At 32.2% G+C, this 21,323-nt stretch overlaps 1 protein-coding gene across 2 annotated transcripts in view; it reads right to left on the reverse strand.

The window, feature by feature from the left end:
- The window catches only part of SP6 (Sp6 transcription factor), a 31,849-nt gene extending 10,829 nt beyond the window's left edge, over positions 1-21,020 (reverse strand). Inside the window, exon 1 of one of the 2 annotated variants that reach the window (XR_015746030.1) lies at positions 20,582-20,829. The gene's annotated coding sequence lies outside the window, so the exon portion shown is untranslated. Of the gene's footprint in view, positions 1-20,581 lie in introns of both variants that reach the window. The other variant, XM_026669781.2, reaches the window with a different exon arrangement.
- Positions 21,021-21,323: the final 303 nt, after the last annotated feature.

The following is a 21,323-nucleotide window of genomic DNA, read 5'->3' on the forward strand; positions in this document are numbered from 1 at the left end:
GGTGAACAAGGTAAGTCTTTAAACAAAGTCCACTGACATTATAAAATAACTTGTTGTTTACAATTACTACTGAAAACTAGAGACATCAGGCAAGAAGAAAGCCAGATTTTAAATATACAGTATAAATATGTCATCCAAAGAACATATGGAAGAAATCCCAAATCCAAAAATCGATACCGTATAATGGTGAAAGCTGTTGAGTACATGTACTGTAAAGAATGTGTAGGCTCTCCACTGAGAAATATGGCCGTCTTTCCCAATATTTGCTGCATTCACATGGATTAAGGCAGTGTTTTTCTCACTCCAGTAATTCAAAGCCAGCAATAACAAACTAGTAACTTCCTTCAAATAACTCTGATATAAACACCTGCCATAATATCCAGTCCCTTGAAACAACAATGGTTCACAAGAGACACTTCATATCATGATACTTCTAATCAAGTAGGATATATATACTGTATTTTCATGGTACTTATCTTGTATTTATCTTTAAAGGGAAAAAAACCCAAGCACTGTGGTAGAGATTGTTGCGATGGGAGTATGGGTTGGAGAGAAGATTTAAACATAGTTTACTCCCTTTTCCCTCTTTAAAAACCTCTCTTAGAGACAGACCCTCTAATCGTCAGCTTCTGAGAATAGATAACAGTAATTATATCATCTATATGCAGTCCACAACTCTCACTTCAGCCCAGAGGAAGAAGAAGCCTTGCCAAGTACCTAGAATACAAAACACTCAGCCTGTATTTCTCCAGAGGGAGGGAGGGAGGATCAACTTGCTAATCTGAATTGCTGAACTATCTTTGTCTTTTAAATATGTTTCAAATGTAAATATAGAAGACAGACTTAAAAATGATGCAATTTCTCTCTCTCTCTCTCTCTCTCTCTCTCTCTCTCTCACACACACACACACACACACACACACACACAGAGGGGTGGGGGAGAAACAGTGACTGTTCCATATAGAAAGTTTACTCCAGTCAGGTTTCAACCAATTACTCTGGATAGTCCAGAAGACAAATAAGATCAGATGTGATGGAACATCCCAAAGAATGCCTATCCCTTTCTCCAGAATACCGTGCTCTGATTCATTGTGTGTCTGTGTGAGAGAATTATGCTTCCTGTATTTACACACACCTCAGAAATCTCTTACTTCTATCTATGCCAGATCAGCTTTTCCCAACTTGGTGCCCTCCAGCTGTATTGGTTTATAATTTTTATGGACAATGATGGGATTAGTAGTTAGGACTTCCATCATATTGGGAAGATCTAGTCAAAGGAGAAATTGTTCTGATTTAACATTCTTCCACTCCTCCCTTTTTAGAGCAATTGAAGTTATTACCATAACTAGCTAATCTTCCTCCTAAATTATTCCTTGTGCAAACAACCTGCTTGTGCAAGCAATGAACAATCATATCCTGATGCTCAGAAATATCCAAGCTCTATCTTTCTTCTTGTCTCTATCAAGACGACAACACAAACAACAACAAAATGTCTCAATAGTTTATTCCAGAGTCCTAATAATACATGGCTATTGGAAACACTAATTTGGAAGAGCGACAAAATACCACCAGATGAAGCTTTAATTAAAAAAATAATGGATTGTACAGAGCTAGACAAATTCATTATGGAATTTAAAAGGCAAGGATAATCGAGAATATTATGTGATATGGGATAGGTGGTATGAATGGTGAAGAGTAAAGATAGAAATTAATGTACAGTTACAAAACGAGAAACATGTATATACAATGATACAAAAACTGTTAATGGGAATGAGAGTTTTGTATTTTTGGTTTTTAAAGAATAAAAATTTATTTTTTAAAAAAGAAAACACTAATTTGATTTGTGTTTATTGTAAATCTTAACAGTTTTGCATTTTAAAATCAATATATATATAGAAAAATTCAAAATTTGCATTCCTGCAAATTTTATTACTATCTAAAATGAATATCTGTAAAAATAATTACAGTATTTACAAAAACATGTATATTCAGCAAAGTATCTATGAATATAGATGTATAAGGAGAAATATTAATTTTTGTAGGAATTTTAAAAAGTTCACAAGTAATAGGAGAAAGAATTTAAAAATGAATAGAAAAAGTGATCAATTCCATTGTGTCAGCTTCAAATTTTAAACAGAACCAGAATATGTTGCTTATGAGATACATTACCTTTTATTTACTTGGAGGGAGAAATTATCAATTTTCTTTCTTACTTTACTTTTTAAGATCCTATTCTGAAAATACAATTACAGAAAAAGAAAATGGGACTACTATTAAGTTTGATAGATTTTCAGTAAACTGAAGGTAGTTTTTATCCTAGTTACTAATGATGACTGGGATTTTGCCTGATTACATTAATGACTAATGTCTGATCAGCATTATTTGTTTCCCATTTTATTTTATTTATTAAATTTATATGCCACCTGTTTCAATATCTGACTCTGGGCAGCTTACAATATTTTCTTCATTTATTCAAAAATTGCCATTTTCCTCCAGTTTATTCACTGGCACATAATCCCAAAGCTACTTTAGCAACTGATAACAAGTTTATTTATTTTATTTTATTTTTCTTTCCTTTCTCTCCTTCCTTTCTTTTCTTTATTTTTCTATGAAATTCTGGAAACTGTACTTGAGGTAATGGTAGTAGTGACTCTATTAAAAATATCATCACGACAAATAAAAATTTAAAATACAAAAGAGCTGCTTTGCTCAAGAAGACAAATGACCAGTCTTATTTTTGCTTTTCAGAAATGCGCTATAAATATTTGATTACTGTAAGCTGACATTCTCCAGTGGGGTTCTAAGATAACTCTAATGGGAAGAATCCAGACCAATAACAGGAATATTCCTAAGGTTTTTTAAAGCTCATATGTTTAAAATTTGCATATTCTTATTTTACATATGTAAATGCACCCAGGAAGCCATTTAATAGACATCTCAACGTTGTGACTTTTTTAGTCTGCTACTCAAGCCTTATCATGTTGACACACAATTTCAAGTTTCTTCTTTTTCTTTTTATAATTAATTTTTAAACTAATCTGACCCTAACCCTAACCTTTCTGAAAAAGAAGATATATGGTCATCCCGCTATTAATGCATCACCATCAAACTAGTATCTTGAGAGTAGTCATACACATCACATTCTGCAACTGCTCTAATATAACTGGGAAATTAGGGTAAGATATTACATTGCACCATAGATTTTAAACCATTATGCAATCAGAGAAGTGAAGGCTTCTGCAATGTGAGAATGAAGACTGAAAGCTAACTATCCTTTGTTAGAAAAATTCAGAATACAGAAGAATAAATTCTTTATCAATTAAATACTAAGGATATTGTATTCTGTTTGGTGCAAATATGGCACAATCATACATAAGTATAACTTGAACTATAGGACTATCCTGTAAAAATTAATTTAGATATGTGAGTCCTTTCAACCAATCATCTGGAGAAGCCTTATAACACGGGTGTCAAACTCATGGCGTTATGTTGCCGTCATATTATATTTTGTGACACTTTTTCCCTCCACAGAGCTGGGGTGTGTGTGTCCTGAGCATGATGCATCTGTCCCATGGGCCGTCAGTTTGCACCCCTGCCTTACAATGACAAATTCTAACTTCCTGAAATATGGGTATTTTAGTTAGAGGTGAAATCATCCTAGATTTACATCACTGATAGAAAGATCAGCTTTGCAAAATAAAGCTTTGTACAATACAGCAACATTTCCCAGCTTTATGATGAGTGAACCTGAATTCCCAGAATTCCCCATCCAATATGCTTGTTGGGGAGTTTGGGTGGAATGGGACAACTCACTGCAGCCAACTCACCATGGCCAATTCACCACAGCCATTTTGCTACTGTCAATTCGTTGAGACCAACTCGCAATGGTCAACTCACCATGGGACAACTCACTACAGGACAATTCAATACTTCAGCTTAATTTACTATAATTAAAACTTTTTTAATTTTTATCATTCACATTTCATTTCATTCCTCCTTTGGCATCCTTTCTTTAATGATTCTACTCCACCATTTCTTCAATATTACTGTAACTTTATTCCATGGCAAGTTGGCCTATGGTGAGCTGGCCATGATAAGTTGTCCTGCAACAAGTTTGCTGTGGCAAGTTGGCCACGACAAATTGACTGTGGCAAGTTGGCCAAGGCCAGTTGTCCTAGACCCAGTTTGGGAATTCAAAACACATCTTAAAAGTAGTTGAGGTTGATAAACACTGCAATACTAAAAGCCCTATTCAGCATTTTGTGGGCAATCCCGTTTGATTAGTAACTTCCATGCATTTGCAGAGAATTGATCTAGGAATTAGGTTAGTAGGAAATATATAACAATATTTATCAAAAAACCTAATTTGCTTTTGAGCATCTTTTATGACACTAATAGAAATAGTAATTTAATGGAAAGAGAACAGAGCTCATCCATACAAGCATTTTATCCTGATTATATAGTATTACTTCTCTTGCTTTTCCTTTCAATACTTTTTCTTTTCTGCTTTCTTGTTTTTCTCTCCAAACCACTTTTATGATAGTTTTATTTTGTTGTCCACTCAATCAAATTTTCTTGATGTTACTTACCTAAGGTACATTACAATATTGCAACATTATCAAATATCTAGTGGAGGGCTGCTAACATTAACAATCAAAAGATATTATACAAGCATACTGTCTTTTCCTCTTTTGGCAGATTGTATCAGAAAAAAAAAAAGAAGCTATACAGAATTGGGAAAAGATGGGTGAATTACAAGGGCAGAAATCTTGGAATTTTTTCTGAATATTACATAGTTTTTAAAAAATTGATTTGAAGCTTCTTATGACTCTTAATGGTGGAATTCATTTTGAAGCAATAAAAACCCGTTTCACAGTATTTTTTCCTATTTTCTCTCCTCCTGCAAATGGGAAAAAGTTAGAAAATAGAAATTTCATGGCTATATTCTTTTTTTCTTTTGCCAAGCCCACAAAACTGTACAAGTGTGAATAACTGGACAATATTTTGTACCGCTCTACAGACAAATGTACTGTACATTCTACAGAATTTAAGGATGCTGCCTGAAACAATAAGGGAGTAGACGTATGAATAAAATTGAACTATTAAAAAGTGGTTGCTTTTTAAAACTGCTCAGGAATCTAATCTGCATTCCCGCACAGCTGCCAAAGACAGATGCCATTATCAGAATTCAGAAAAGATATTTATCTGAAACAGTAGTAAAATATTTTAAGAACAAATTATTATTTTGTATGATTTTAAGCAAAAAAAATTTTTAAAGCTTGATATTCCTAGATTATTAGTGAAGTAGACCCTTGCAAATTCAATTATCATGTGAAACATAATTTATTGAATCAGTATATTTGGTTTGACAATGATGTTTTTAATCTAGAAGAGTTGCAATTTTCCTGTTCTATAACAAACTGGAAGATACAGCTGCAGATTACGAGAAGTATGTCTGATTGTAAGTACCAGTAGTCTGTTTCTTTTATTTTTGTGTTGAGGAATACTTTTTTGGTTTTATAGTTATGACTTTGTTTTGTTTTTTATTTTTAAGTTTCTATTTTGTTTATGACTATGGTCTCCTATGGACAGAAAATATTCCAAAGACTGATTTACTATAATCAAATTACACTTCACATTGATTAGAAAACACATGAAATTTTAAGTATTAATATAATTCATCAGCAAAACATCAACATACTTTCTCAGATGGTATTACTAAATGTTATTTCACTAATATAACATTTCTTTGAAAAAAATCATATTTATTTGAGATGTATATGATAGTATGCTACCATCATTGCTAAGTACTTCATGTTGATCACTTTATTTTAAAAATATTACTCACTATACCCAAAAGTTCAATTTGGGCTATATAATTTATTCTTATTGTATGTGTTTGCAATCCAGAAAAGTATATAAAATATAACTATTAGGAATTGGTTTTATTGAGCTTTTATTCAGTGTTTCAAGTGGTTCTGTTTACAAAGTTTAGGTTTTGTTTTAATTATGTTGCAACCTGCCCACAGCCTTCAAGCTAGGGTGTGAAACAATTCTCTAAAATCTCTTCTATGTCCTGTTATAAATTAAGGTTAGTCTGCTTAGAAAGATAACCTCTATGAAGATTGGTTTGATGGCTATTCTATGCTTGCGCTCCTTCCATTAGCACCAAACCCCCAAATTATGAGTACTTTCTACTAAATCAAATCAAGTCTTATTTTACTGCCAGGTACATTTAATCAGATTACAGTCTGAAGAAAACTATAGTCTGAAGGAGACTATGGCCTCAATTTATTATTTTTATTGTTTTTAATCAACTAAAAACAATTAATCAAGCAATACATTCTCATAAATACTCATTCTAAAAAGTTTGCAAAATGTATAATCTGAAAAACAGCATTCTCCCAATGTTCCACATAGGTGGGAAAACTTTTTCAAAAACAATGCCTTTTATAAAACAGAAGTTCATCTTGAAAGTAAAGGAAATGTTTATTTTAGTTTAGTTGATTATATGAAGTTAAAGCTAATGATCAATGGTTTCAATGATCCTGGATACAATACCTAAATTTTATTTGTGTTGTATCTTTTGTTCCAGTATTCATTTTAAAAGCAAGGGGAGACTACTATGCATACAATCAGTGGCCTTTGTACTGAAAAAAAATACACTAGTTAAAGTTTGAAATAAATCAAAAATTATATATTCATACACACCAATATGTTAAGATAAAATTTGTTAAGAAAGTATATATAAAATAAAATAATAATTATATATAAAATATTGTTTTACTGTCATGCACTTATCTGGTATGTACTTAATATTTACTTAATCTCACTATAAGCACAACAAAAACTCATATTTAGCTACTTATGCCCCATTTTTAAACTGCAAGAGATTTACTATGAAAAGATATGATGATATCTTTAATTAGCTTGAACTGTTTTGAAGAAAAAGCATAAACAGGTTTTATGATATCTAACTCTGAATTCTACCTGACATCCTCTTATCAGGTGGATTCTACCTGACACCCTCTTATCAGGTGGATCAAAATAATACTAACCCCTAATGTAAACTGTTGAACGTTGATCTCTTGTAAAAATTACAAGTCAAACAGTTGCAAACATACAACAATAACGTGATATTCATATGAAAGGTAGAAACACAACTTCTAAAGAAAATGCATAAAGAAAACTACTTTTTAAAAACTAATCAAAGACATGCAAGCAATTCTGTTTTTATGGCACTTGAGTTTTCCAGAAGGAAGACACAGAAATAATGTAGTCTCCCAGGTGAACACATACATACCATTTTGAAATTGGTTTAAGATAGTGTTATTTCACCTCAAAGAATCCCAGCACAATCTCTTCTAAGAGAAATATTTATTTGAATTAAAAATTGAGCATTATTTTCTCTAACAAAATATATTCAATCTCAAATATCTTCTTCAGAATTATTTCCTGTATTTCATTTTCTATTAAAGGCCAATGCAAAAAATGCAAAACTTGTATATTAGATGAGTAGATTTACTGGTAATTCCGCCTCCAACAAATATTAAGACAAAACCAAATAAAATTTCACATGGGCACCATCTCAAATGTAAATTAGCAATTTTGTACTACAAAAGCGTCTTCACCTACAAATTTCTGGGATTCTTTGGAGGAGTGGCAATTCTTTTAGGATAAAACATGACAATTTAGTGAATGTGATTCTTTGCCTGGCTTTATTTTTAATTTACTTATTTTTATTGAATGAAGGAAAGTTTATTCAGTACTTAAGAATGAGATCTTGAATTATTAATTTAAAATATGTTCAAGGCATCTGTTGTAGTTCAGCTTAATTAAATTGCAAGAAAGAATCTGTGATGTATTTGAGGGAGACATTTTTAGCCTCCCTGACAAAATGTTCCCTCCCTCCCTTTTTTCTTTTCTTTCTCTCTCTCTCTCTCTATCATTCATTCATTCATTCATTCAATTTTTAATCCTGCCTTTATTACTTTATAAATAACTCAAGGCAATGAAGCATCTAATACCATTTTCTCCTATTTAGCCCATATCAACATTGTGAGGTAAGTTGGGCTGTGAGCGGCCCAATATCACCCAGCTGGCTTTCATGCTTAGAATTCATAGTTTCTATGCCAGCACCTTAACAATTACATCAAATTGCCTCTTTTTCTTACCTATGTGAATTAATTTATAAAACCAGTATTATTTTAATTAGCGTAACATGAAAACTACTATATACATTCACATTTTGAATACATCCTGTTAGCAGTAATTCTGCTCTATTATGTCGGCATTTTCATGAACAATATTTTATGCTTGGCTGTAAACTGAGGGCATATACCAGTCCACTGTCTGATTTTTTTAAATGTAAATAATGCTGCACTTCAATGGCCTAGTCATTGGTATTTGAACATAGATCTTATTAACATTTATATTTTATTGTTTCTACTAATCTAGATAAAATGTTAATATATTTTGCTAGTCCATGTATGATATACCATACACCAAATAAATAAATAAATATGCTCATTAAAAAGGTACAGGCCTCATCATTCTTCATAGAGATTTTTTAATTTTAATAATTTTATTATTGTTCCCAAGCTATTGTCTTTCATTTTTTGATAGCAAATTTAGCCATGGAAGTTTCATTTTCATTTAAGTAATATTTCTAAGAAAAAACTGGTAGAGACAGGATAACTTCCCCTTTGGGCACCTCAGTTGCATATTTAATTCACCTAAAACTATATACTTTCATCCTCTATTCAACCCCTTATATCATCTGCCTCCTTGATATTTTGTTCTTGATGTTTTATCATAACCCTAAGGCTCGGTGTGATATTTACTTACTTGGTTAAATTGTTCATGACACTCCCACTACATTCAAAGGCAGGCATCAATTGTGCACACAGTATTAATATTCCAAATATTTGGGTGGATGGATATGTTGTCTGGTGTGCTAAAATTGTATACTGGGGTAGCAAGTGTAATAAACACATTTAAAGCAAGAGTTGCATGAAACAGTTTATAAACCAGTGCTTTACTTTTATTTAATGCATTCATATGGCTGCCCATTTCATGGAATATGATAGTACCTAGACAGTATACAACTAAATATTAAAACGTTAAAACTGTTGCGATATTTTCTTAAATGCCACTATTTTATACTTCCAACTCAGTAAATAAAGAATTTATTTACCTTCTGGGAACTTCCTTTTTACACTATGTGCTGTTTAATCACATTACCATACAATCTTCCCCTACATCACTTCAATATGGAAGCTTTTCTCCATCATCTTGGCTAGATTTCTGTTATTGTTTGTCTTGCATATTAAAATGATTTTATTCTTGTTGACAGACTTTATTTTTTTTTACTCTTTCCTAGATTTCATTATCAAAATCATTTAGCTCTCTGCCATTTAATCTATATCAGAGATCAATAGTACAGTCCTCTCGAGATTTTCTTTAACTGGGTAGGTTAAATGTCAAAAGTCCAAACCTTAGTTGGCCAATTTTGAACTAATTTCTTCAATTTCTTCTTTCATTGTCTTCTTGCTCTTTTTTTTTGCTCTTTTTCAAACTCTACTGCTCTCAAGCCATCCATTAACATGTATACACTTATACTTATTATCTTGTAAACAATTGGCAAATCAAATAAATAAATAAATAAACATCAGTGTTATACTTTCTTACTACTGGTCATTAAGATTAACTGTGATTGTTTTATTGACTTGAAGGACAAGATGGTGCTGGTTTCTCATTATTTGAAGAATAACAACAATACCAAATGGGTGAATTTTACAATATCAGTGATGGGGAAAACAAGGCTGAGAATTTAGAAAATAAAAAGGAACTTAGGACAACACTGAAATCTCTTCCAAAACCTGTCTTTCCTGTCCAATAAAATAGATTCCTATTGTATGCCTTTTGTGCTTCAGAATTTGTTATTAGTAATTCAGCTTTAATGTGACTGCTTATTAGATTCAAGGTACCGAGTCTGTGTGTATGTGTCCCGTATGATGTCCTCTCACCCAATGGAATTTGAGATTTAGCTGAAGTGTTAACAGCCCAAGGAGGCTGCATTTAGTTGGAGAGCTATGTGCTTTTAAGACATGCTGTTCTTGAATGGAAGTCAAATATTCAATTTTCTAAGGTGTTAAAAGCTGAATTGAAAATATCAGTTATATATCTCATCCATAGAAGGAAGAACTGAATTATCCAGTTTTGGGAACTCAATGGATCTAGGCATTAAAAATATGAAATCTAACTTCTTTGATTTAAGACTCTAATTCATTCATCAAAAACTATTTTATTTGACCCTTTAAATATTTTTTTTTTAAAGATGTAATTAGATTTGTTATGTTAACAATTTAAAGTTCTTTTAATTATAATCAACAGCTTTCAGTCTTTCTAGTGTCAGATAATACATGCTAAACTGCAATTTTATGGCTTTTCATGGCTAACTATCACTTTGATGGGCTATGAATATGAACCAGCTAGCAGTTGATCTCAAACAATGAGTTACTGATTTGGATTTGCAAAAAGGCTTTCTAGTTCTACCAAGAGACACTTTCTTGAGCCATTCAGCACATCTTCTCCAAACAGTAATTTACTTTAGCTGCATAAGGATCCCAAAACTCAGAATGGCTTTATCTTTAACTGGATTCAATGCATCCCAAAGGCCCTACTGAAGGGAGATACCTCCCATTGAACAGAGACTGTGTACATGCAGTGAAGGAGTAATTGAAACAATGGAAAATACTATTCTATATTATTTGCTTTTCACAGTATTCACCAGGAATATCATCCAGACATCTTGAGACGTTCTGATTTGTTTTATCTTGAGTTGTTATTATTACATTAGTCTGATTTTATTTTCATGACCACAGCTAAGTACTGTTCTATAGTTGGTGTTGTATGCTGCAGTGTTTTCCCTAATCCTTTTTAGATATTTTAGAACAATTATATTTTTCCTTCCTTATCTGAATTGTGATTATTGGTTTTAATCTACTGGTCTAATCTGGTTTATTTCTTTATTTAATTTAAAACTTATATTAAAGTTGCCCAACATCTATTCAATTCTGGGTAACTTCTAATCAAATGGCCTAATAATGATTGATTGATTAGAAATTTAAGAAAATTGAAGGTTAATTTACATGATTTTATCTTGTTCCATTTGTTTATTGCACTTATATAGTTGCCAATCTCATTTGATATGACTCTGGGCAGTGTACAGAATTAAAACAAACCTATAGTATAATTTATAAATTAAAACAGTTAAAAACAGTTATAGGGGTTTCAAATCAGTACAATTTAATATAGGAAGAATATTTCTTTTTACTGTCTTAATATGTTATTGAATTATATTCCTAAAACATTCAATTTGTTATCTCTGAAGAGCTTTGACTGTTGATTCGGGAGCAACAAAAAAGATAATTCTATGTCATTGAAAACTAAATCACTCTCATTTTAAGGAACGAATTCAGGATATATGTTTATTATCCATTTTTGAAAACTTTTATGTTCTAAAAATATGAAGACAACACAGTATACTGCTACATGGCCTAGATTTAATATGAACAACTGAATTAATTCCATATAGGTATTTATACTTTATTTTTCTTTGTTAATTAATTAATTGGTTATATTTATTTCATTTAATTATTGCAAGATATTTATTAAATGTATATGCCACCCATTTCATTGTCAGGAGACTCTAGGCAGGCTTACAATATTATAAAAGAATATTATAAAACAATTAGAACATAAGACATTAAAAACATAAAGCATTATTTATTTTTTCCTTCACTGAATAATCACTAATATATATTAGGGGGGGTTGTATTTCACAATTTTAACAAATAAAATTGATGATTAAAATTGGATATATTAATTGCACATTCATGTTCTTTTGCTACGTTATAAGCGAAGTTTCACATATTAATCCAACAACACAAATTTTTTTGGAGGAAATGAAAGAGCATTCTTTTTATCAAATTGAATGAGACTACTTTAAAAAATATATAGAAAAAAAGAATTACCTTTAAAAAGACAATCATCAGTAGGCGTCAGAGTTAAAACTTTTTTTAAGCATTCTGCTATATTTTAGCCAATGCTTAAATGGCAAATATTGTTCCCTTCCTTTCCTGACACTTACCAAATGTCACTCGGTTTGCATCAAAAGCATGTTTGTATTGTTAGCACTTGTCTCCATCAATGTGCTGAAATAAAATTGTGCAGCATAAAATAAATGGAATCTTTTACTTTCAAGTAAATATATCTGTCAATCTTGCCTTTGTGTGTCATTTTCCTAACCCAGGAAAAAATAGTCTTGAATTTTCTCATTAGATTCTAACCTGGAGCGCTCTCTGTTTTCCTTTCAGTTTTAAAATCAATTTGGAAAACTGCACCAGTGTGTTAAATCCATCTTATGATATCAGTGTATCAGTTTTATTCATTTATTTCATTTTTTAAAAAGTTTCTTTTGCAAACTTCATCTCATTTAGGCACATAAATATTAGGGTGCTATATTATGTATGTATGTATGTATGTATGTATGTATGGATGGATGGATGGATGGATGGATGGATGGATGTCATTCTTTCATTCAGCGGAAACCCTTAGTCAACTATCTACTTGAATCTGTTCTAACACCCAATTTCTCCATGAGGCAATTCATATAAAGCCTGTAAGAAATCCTCTATAGACTGACTAAAGTCACTTTTGAAAGGGGGAGGGGGATTGTTTGTCCAGAGAATTTTTTTTTTCAGTTACATGGTTCTTTAAAATTTTTAATAAACATATTAATAAACCAAATTTTTATAGTGTGAGACTGCATTTGGTTGCTTAGTAGCATTGTGAAGGCTGAAATATGAATTATTAAATTTGTTTTCTGTCCATCTTGTCACAAGGGACAAGGGATTAATACAGGTAATCCTTGATTTACTACCAAAATTTCTGTTACTAAGTGAGTTTTGTCCCATTTTATGACATTTATTGGCACCGTTGTTAAGTGAATATTTGGAGTTGTAAGGTTAGTAATACAACTGTTAAGAGAATTTGGCTTTCCCATTGACTTGTTAGAAGGGTGCTAAAGGTGATGATATGACTCCAAGAGTGCAAGAATTTTGAACACGTGATCATGATGATGCTACAAGGGTTGTTAAGTGTGAAAAATGGTCATAGGTTACTTTTTTCAGTGCTGTTAACTTTGAACAGTTACTAAACAAATGGCTGTAAGTTGAGGACTACCTGTATATGCAGAATAAAAATTACATCTGACTTCATTAAGATAAGCATAAATGCTGGAATTCTTAAAACAGGCATTTAGAGATTGTTTTGATCTGGATGAGTGAAAGTAGGTTGAAAATAGATTATTTGGAAGCAGCAACTGGTATAAAATGCAGTAGCTTGTAAGAGTGGTGCAGTGGTTAGAATGCAGTATCGCAGGAAAACTCTGCCCACTGCCAGAAATTCAATCCTGATGGGGTTCAAGCTTGCCTCAGCCCTTCATCCTTCCAAGGTCAGTAAAAGAAGAAGCCAGTAAAAGTTGGGGCCAATATGCTGACATTGTAAACTGCTCAGAGAGTGCTATAAAATACTATGGATTTTACTATTTCATTAATGTTTTATTTCATTTTCCATAAGCTGTCTAGTCAAAAGACTAAGCAGCATATAAATATGGGTGAATTAATTTATGACAGAGCTAGTCTGAACAGCCTTTGCAGAACAAAAATTATGTTATTATATACTTTACATCATTATGTATATTGTATAATAATAGTTTCATTTTTATTCTGATTTTAGGTTTTTACCGTTTCCTGCTTTTATGATATGAAATGCATATCATACTGAAACACATTTTTTGAAACCATATGATTTTTTCCTTTAACATTTAAAATAATATTTTGATAATTTTTAGAGATCCTCTGAAGTCATGTTCAAAACATTAGGATCACGTTCAACTTTGTGACCTCTGAATCCCACTCAACTTCTTCTCTTGCCCATATGAAAAGCAATACCCAAGCATTTATAACTGCTTTTACTTATATCCATCACAGTTACCTTATCTATCATAGCTGTCAAACTTTAAACTAATATTTCCTAAGTTGATTTTATTGGTCATGATGTTTTGAAGCAAGGCTGGAGAAAGATATTTGATAATGAATACAAGTAATAACCTCATAAACTTTGTTCTCTCACCCTCCTACACATATATTTAAATAAGGGCTGCAGTTCATTGATCAGTGCCGCTGACTAAAGTTTTAATTGCAGATTAAATTTTGCTTCTCATATAATTTGTATGGCTGCCAGTATGTAAACAGTAGTGGCTTTCTCATTAAGTAGTTATGGCCACACACTTCAAAGAAAAAGTATCCCTGCCCATCAGGAATCTCAAAAAGAGCATATGAAGTTTGTAGCAAACAGATTTCATCAATTAATTAAGCTTATTAAAAACTATGATGTTAATCTTTTAAAACCATCCCATATACCTTTGTTTATAACTCTAGTTCAAAAAGCACTTCAGTAAGAACTGAACCACAGTACTTATTCAATGCTAAACTGCCTCCAGATATTTGAAATCAGTGTAAAATTCTATGATACCGATCACAGAAAAAGAAGTATTTTCTTTGTTAATTAAAATCTTTGGAATTATGTTCAAACTTTTCAAATCTATTTGTAATCCCATTTATACTTTCTAATCTGCAGAACATAAAGATAATTTTGTTGCAAGTATTTTTGTAACAAAATATTTACATATTTAGACAAATATTTGCCCTTATAATACAAAATCAAAATGTTTGAAATTTCTATCAAAAATAACCCACAGCATTTACTTCTTGGAAATCAGATGGAATAATAGATCCATCTGGCAACCGTAGCCTTTGGAGATAAGGAATTAGATCAATCTCTTAGATCAATCTCTGCTTCAGAAAGATATTAGGTAGTATAGAACGAAGTGGGCAAAAAGCCAAGATCTGCTGGCAGATGCTTGTAATATATTAGAGATTTCCAATTCCTGTTTAACAAAAATATTTTTAATTGAGTATCAAGCATCTTCATCTTCCCCTTGTGAGCTCTTAAGAGTCCCATCCTCCCCAGAAATCCACCAAAAAGAAACGTGCAACTTGAAATTAAAACTTATCTGCTACTTTCACTTCTTCATTGCCATAATGGAGTGTTACCAAGTTGGTATACCAAGTTGGTGTAAACAAGAAGACTCTTTGTGCAGAAGAACTATAACATTTATTCATATATTCAGAAAAATTCCTGGGCTCAAATTCTTCAATTCTAGATGTGTGTTTCCTAATCATGATATTTGGAGGTTCTAATTAAAAAATCTACCTGGCGTTGGTTAAAATTGAGCAAATGTGGCTTTTCCACAAAATAAAATTAGGACTCTTTTCAGAGGATGAATCCGGAGTGATACTAACAGAGAGAAATTGAAAAATGTCAACCAGATCTATTCAAATAAACAGGATTGGAATCCTATACACGACTATTTAAAAAAGGAGTATGCTTTAAACTTCTAGATCCACATGGATCATTTACATAAATATACATACAGCTTGTTTCCTGTTTTATTAGTACTTAGGTGTTCGTTCGTGTTTTATAAGTACTTAGGTGTTCGTTGTTCTTGGTTCAGTTTGCCTGTTTTCATTTCACTGCAATTATCCGCACCAAGTCACTTTCTTTGAAGGCAGCAATTTGTTTCTTTCTTAATGCATTCACATTTTTACAGTTATAAAAATAACTGTAAAAGCATCCAAACAAAGCACTATTGCAGATGACTAAACTGGGCACATACAAAAATCTATATAGCCAAACATTTATGTATCTAGCTATTGGCATTGCAACCTCCATTTAAAATGTTTAGTTCAGTTTTAGAAATGTGCCAAAGCAATACATTTGGAGTACATGGTGAACCATGTCACTGTAATGATCAAACTCTGCATTATCTAGACTCTGTACAGATTGCTTTTTCAACATTGATTTGATGAGTGAACCAACCTGAAGCAATTGTCCATCATAGAGGTATCTTGACTTTGCTAAATTTTGCTCAATTTTTATTATATAGTTTCAAAATAAAACTTTGGACAATTCACTTTAGAAGGGCATTATTGAATAAAAGCATATGAAAGATGGAAGCTATATAGCAATCACAACTACAATTCTTAAAGCCTAGAAAATAATTATAAGGTTTTATCATTAATGGAAATGAATAGAAATCTTTGGAATGGAAAAAGTAAATTACCTTTTAAAAAGTGGGCTATGTTTCTGAATTACTAAATATGCATAAAAATAATAAAAATACTTCTTCACTTCAACATTATGCACTAAATTGTTCTTTATGCATATTTAAAATATGTTTGGAAATGTTATTACAAAAACTTCAAAAAACAAAAATATTATAAGCCATAGCATAGCATTGGAAGACTTAAGCTGGTCTGTCAAAGAGAAAGAAACTCCTTTCCTTTTAAATCCATTTAAATTTTAAACTGGAATAAGTAATAGAAGGCATCCACATATACATACTCCACTTTCACTCAAGGAAGTGCATAATATATGTGGAATTATAAAATACTATATATGAAAGTACCTAATGTGGATGGTTTGTGTAGCAGAGTCTGATTTTGGCTGTGAAAATGGCCTAATGATGAAAATGCTTTTTACTTCCAAATAACTGATCAGATTTGCTTCTATGGCTAACTATATTCTCTCTCTCTCTCTCTCTCTCTCTGTGTGTGTGTGTGTGTGTGTGCATGTGTGCATGAAAAAGGCTAATCAGAATTTTCTAGTATAATAGAAAATTGCTTTACTAATCAATTACTTCTGAATGCAATTATGCAATGTCTACAATTAAGGAAATTTCACTAAATGAACAACTCACCTTCTTTCAATTTTAGTTTTGCTTCTCCAACACAATAAAAATGCCACTGGACTGTGAACACCTGCAACTTATTGCGCAAATACCATATTGTCATTCTGATTAGAGCACAATACCAGCTGGAGAGGTACAAAATTTATGTGATAGCAATATATTTTAAAACACTAAACTATTTTTTTATTTTTGAAATTCAACTATTCTTAGAGATTGCTCAGAAAAAGTGAATTGCTAAAGATTAGAAAGTAAATCCTTAGAGGATCTCTGCATAAAATCCAACAGCCTATTCCATACCTTAACTCTAATCACTGGGACTTTCATACAATTCAGGTCTAAACTTTTCCTCAGAAGTTAAGATCAATAGGATTATTTCCAGGTAAATTTACAATTCCAACATCAATTCTTGAAAAATTTAAGGAAGGGGATATTATTCATTACCAAGGTAACATTGTTGCACACCAACAGAATTATTGCCGGTTTAATATTAGCATGAAGAAAAATATGCATGTAATAAAACTTCTTACCAAGTTTGCTAAAGAATCATCAGGGTTTCTACATGAAGAATTCTCTTTGAGAAATCCAGGTTTTTTCCTTAGTTAGTTCAATGTTAGTCTGGGGTTGGTTTGTTATCTAATACAATTAATGGATACATTTCAAGAAAAACTTTTATTCAAAGAAATTGGCATAATTTGCGATTTAAAAAGTGAACATTGAGTCAGGAAATATCTAGTTCAGCTTCTTTGCCAAAAATAAACCACTGGTGTCCCATTCTCTGAATGTCCTGATAGATAAATACTGCTGGTCTGATTAAACATTAGAATAAGCTTGTAAAATGGGATGGTAGAAAGATTGGCAACATATAGATTTAATAAATAAATAAAAATAATGTACACAAAGCATCCTGGATGGGATCATATATGGTTTCCAAGAAGTAATGTATGTTTTTTTTAAAGGAGGAGATAAAATTAAAAATAGAACATGATAGGCTTTCACCCATGGCATGACTATCTGAATGTTTGCTTCACTCACTACACAGAAGCATGCCTGCCATTTAGATATACAATAATTACTCATAGCCATTGCCATCTCCCCCACAAATGATTTCATAGGTAGCCCACAAATTTACACTAATCACAGTCATAATATAAGAATATTTTATAGGTACCCATTGAGAATTGAACACGCACAATAGCTCTCAATTTCTCTTGTTCACTGCAGCAGCCATATCACAATGCAAAGAAAGTAAAGAGGATACTCCAGGCAGCCTCATGCCGAGCTCCATGAAGGAAACATCAGGAAAACAAACAGGATAAATGCATGGGCGCATCTGCTAGGAAGTTTTTAGCCAAAGATAGATAGGAAATAATGGAAATTTCGTATTGAAGCATTACAACAATGAAGATTTATAAACCAGCACAAAACATGCAAATTTCTGAGATTTCTTCATGACCCAAGATAGTGAAATGATTAGAAAAAGGAAAAGAAACTTTTCTCCTTTTTTATTAATTGTTAATTCATAAAAATGTATGATAAGGAATCTTGGGGAAACTGGAAATCTGTACACAGTAGCTTATTAGCCTTCAGTTGATGTAATATATTGCCTGAATGTATAAATTCCCCCGCCTTTTTCATTACCCATTGCTTTGGCCTGAGATAAACTGAAATTGCATAACAGTACAAACTGTATTCTCCATGAGTACTCAATATTAATTGCGTCTATGAATTTTATTCTAATATATCTTTGACTTAGCTATATGGTACAGTAGTGCAAATTACTTAAACTGGTTCCCCATAATTCAAAGGAAAAAAGACCTCCCTATTTCTCATCACTCTGTTCTTATGAAAGAATTTGCACTTTTTTGGAATCTCTTCTTCACACCTGAATGGTAATTGTCTATGGAGATTCTCAACTGCTCAGGTCATTGTTGTTCCATGGTTCCAAAAGGCAACTGGACTTCTTTAATTTTTTCTTTGAAAAATTTTTGCTAAACTTTTTCAACGGAAAAAAGTCCAGCACCTTTGGCTGGTAATTGCTTATCAATCACCCAGTCATAATTATTTTAGCCCCAATGCTAAAAATAATTAATAAAATGCTTTCTGCATTTATTTATTATGCAAAGAAGTGCCTCATGATTATTTTATACAATATAGAATATTAACCTTGTGTTAGTCATTGTGTGCACATTCAATTGAGAACCATAGTGAATCTTCATTCCATAATAACTATATAATATATATATTTTCAAATATCTGTTTCTCACAGATATATCGTGGAGTATTTTTAAAGGGTGCTCCAATTAATATAAGTTGTAAAATTGCAAGATTATTAGGATATAAATCTTGGTAATGCAAACACATTCTAATGCTAGGTGAATTCTCCCAATTGCAAAGCCAGACACTATGTCAGAAATTAGTCCCTAAGATCAGAATGTTTTTAATAATACAATGAAAGAGAATCACCAATAATATCAGCATTAAAAACCACCTGCAGTCTAGTTCCATGTCTTATAATGAAAGACTGCATGTACCACAGGACAGCTGCCAAGGTCTCCAGTTTGATCATTATGTTTTATCATTGGCCTTGAGCTAAGGACAGTAATTAAAGCCATAGAACAAACCTAATTCCCTCTCCTTTTAAATATAATTTTAAACACAGATTTCTTATTTAAAGGAACAACCTAAACTCATTCATAAAATCTATATCATTCTTAATCAAGTTCCATTTATATCTATATATCATATAATCAAATTTTGGAATTATATTGATATCCATATATAAATATTGATATCAATATAATTCTGAAATTTGATTATTTCCAGAGTATTTTGTTGCATCTGCCCGCTGGACTGATACTCCCACTAATCCACTTTTATCACTTTAGTGATGCTTTAAAGGTTATTAACTTTGAAACATACTCACACCTAGTCAAGTGCTACCCAGATCTTTTCTGAGTTTGAAATGCAAGTTTTAAAACAAGCTTATTAATCATCTCCTTATCATCCAGTAGTACTTGTTGGTCCTTGTCTTTTTCCAGCAATATTTAATATTTTAAATCTGAGCTGTATTCTTAGATTATACACATAGAGCCACAATTCTTAAGTCACTTTTATGCAACAATATGTATTGTCCAATAAGACTGCAATTCCATATTGGTACTTACCTATATTAGATTAAATTCAAACAGACAAAAATAATTATACTTTCATACTAAAATATAAAGAAAAGTGATTGTATTAATTTCCTAATGCAGCTGATTCTAATTACCCAAAGGCTGCTTTCTCTGTAATCATTAATCCTTTCAGTTATTTTAATTAGGAAACGTATGCTTTCTCAATGAAAAGTTATACTCCATTCAACGAGACTTGTACTCAAGCAAAACGTGCACGTAAATTTAATTTGCTCCATTGTTCTTAGTATCCCACGAAATAGAAATATTTTTTTATTTTTATTTTATATATATGGGGAATAAAGGACACAACAAGGAACTCCAAACTGAAGTATCTGCCAAAAGTTTAGAGAGTTTGAGTAGATACCAAAATGAACGTTTCTTATCGTTTTATCCACCTGTAGTCTTCGTTTTACTTATACGGCAGTTTGGCCTTTCCGTAAGTTCAGCATCTTTAAACACGGACTTGTTTTCTAGCACGAAAGAAAAGGCAAAGGAAAGAAACCGAGAGGAAAACAAACTGAGTTACGTACTGGTTTAAACTTGCTGGTGGAAGCAGCGGTCCTCCAGCAGGTTTTTCCACATTGGTTTGTCAGGAAAACGTGTTGCGGTCTCCAAAGCAAAATCCAGAATTCGAAGAAGTGAGGCAGTCCTCGGGGAACCCAAGAGCGAGAGAACGTGACCGAGGAAAGCTAGACAGGTATATGCAAGTTAAGAGCTACTCTAGGAGTGACTGATTCAAGCCTTCACAGCTGGGAAGGACGGAGTAAATTCAAGTCACGCCCCTCACCCACACCCAGTACCTGATGGCTTTAACCCTTCCAAGTATGGACAAGTGCCTTCGCAGTGGGCCCCACGTACAGAAACAAAACGGCACGCTCCTCTCTCTGAAGGCTAGCCTAATTACACAACGCGTTTGCGTATATACTCTCGGCTGGGAAGCGATTGAAAAAAAAAAAACCTTAAAAGACCCGCTGTATACTAAAAGACTAGTTCTGTCTTAGGCACAAAGCCAGTTGGGTCAGTCATGCGCTCCCTCTCAGTCCTAAGAAGAAAAGAGTGGTGAACCACTTCTGAAAACTCTTGCCAAGAAAATTGCAGGAACTTGTCCTCACAGCTACCAAGAGTCAAGAATGCTCAATTTAAAAAAAACAAAAAAACCCTTATGGTAGAGTTATCAGCATTGTTCTACATCCTCTTCCTAAAATTAAACGATATGCTCTGTTGCTTAAGATACGTGCCAAAGTCAATTTGTATTATTTAACTTCGCATATT

The sequence above is a fragment of the Notechis scutatus genome, chromosome Z, assembly GCF_049901735.1.
Source record: "Notechis scutatus isolate UNSWTSFEM ecotype Mainland chromosome Z, rNotScu1.2, whole genome shotgun sequence".
In the NCBI taxonomy this organism is placed as follows: Eukaryota; Metazoa; Chordata; class Lepidosauria; order Squamata; family Elapidae; genus Notechis; species Notechis scutatus.